Source organism: Tupaia chinensis, unplaced genomic scaffold (genome assembly GCF_000334495.1).
Source record: "Tupaia chinensis unplaced genomic scaffold, TupChi_1.0 Scaffold141517_1, whole genome shotgun sequence".
Lineage (NCBI taxonomy): Eukaryota > Metazoa > Chordata > Mammalia > Scandentia > Tupaiidae > Tupaia > Tupaia belangeri.
Window position 1 is genome coordinate 1936815 of NW_006201378.1, and position 1468 is coordinate 1938282.

A 1468-nucleotide genomic window follows, 5' to 3' on the forward strand; every position below is an offset into this window, starting at 1 on the left:
CTCCATTCTCCTCTCGGGATCTTGGGCACGCACGCACATGTGCCCGGTGTGAGTTTAAGCCATTGGGCCCAGGACTCAAACTATGGTTGACTACATGGGAGTCCAGCGATGTAGCCATTATGCCAACTGCTGGTCCCCATGGGTGTCATTTCTGATGGCAACTCCTGTGGTATTCCTGATGATCTGCTCTGCTCATTCTCTGCTGTAATAAAAAAATAAGACCTGGAGGTTTGTTGAAGGGCTCCCTAGCAATTATTTCTCACGTGAAAAGATGGATTTTACTGCAAAGGAACTGGCAGAAGAAAAAGAAACTGCTTTTGAATGTCTTTCCTCTGCCTGGCCAGACACTCATTATGATGTTATGAAATGGCCCAAAGCTGAAGAATCTGAACGTCCTCTTTGACTCTAGTACCAAATCATAATAATGGTGATGCTATATTTACATTCCTTGTGAAAAGCAGCACGCTTTAGAGATAATGTGCTTCTTGGTATAGCTTTGTGAGTGACAGTCTGCCATGTGCTGTTAGTGCTGTATTCTAAAGTAGATAGATAGATAGATAGATAGATAGATATATATATAGAGAGAGAGAAAGAGAGAAACTAAAGCATAATTCCACTGTGGCCTGAGGAAATACTCTATGTGATTTCGATCTTTTAACATTTTAAAGACTTGGTTCATGACCCAAAATGGTGTATTTTGGTCCATGTTCTATGAGCACTTGAAAAGAATGGATTCTGTGTTCACTGGCGTCATGTCCCTCATATGTCAGTTAGGGCCCATGGGGGATTTTTTTTTTAATCTACTTGATCTACCAGATACTGCAAATGGTCTATTCGACTCTTCACCTGCCTCTATTCTATTCTGCCTTGGAATACAGCATCAGGCCAGACCAGTGTTAAGAGGCAAGAAAAAGAGTCCTGTCCGTGTCCTGCTAGGTGTGTTTCTCTGCCTGAATCCTGGATGGCAGACCTCCTCACAGGATTTTGTCACTGAAATTGAGACAGCATGCACCAGGCATAGAGCAGGGGCTTACCCTGAATAAACTCAATACATGTCTGTGGTCATCGTTCAGGCGTGGGCGGGCAGAACACACACGTGGGAATTGGGCACACTGGGACCATTCTTTGCTAACGTCTTAGCTGAGGGACCCTGGCCAACTTACCTAACTCCACCAAGCTTCACTATCTCATCTGCAAACCACGGGGAATTACGGTACCTAGCTCAGGAGCCCTCTGTGATGCTTCGACATGCTACACCCATGCACTGGGTCGTCTCTTTGACCATAGTCAATACCAGCCCAGTGGCCGCCGTGACTGCTAATGCTGCTGTGATGGGAGAAGAGAAAACAGGGGAGTCTCACCTCCATCCACTCCGTCAGCAGACTCAATCAAGAATGGGAGCGGGCAGACATCACCCAGGGAGAGCGCTGTGGGCAGGAGTGCCTGTGGCCTCATCTGGGGTGGAGAC

At 46.6% G+C, this 1468-nt stretch overlaps 1 pseudogene; it reads left to right on the plus strand.

Annotated features, from left to right (window-relative positions):
• LOC102493352 (malate dehydrogenase, cytoplasmic-like) overlaps positions 1-403 on the plus strand; it is a 1383-nt pseudogene extending 980 nt beyond the window's left edge.
• Positions 404-1468: the final 1065 nt, after the last annotated feature.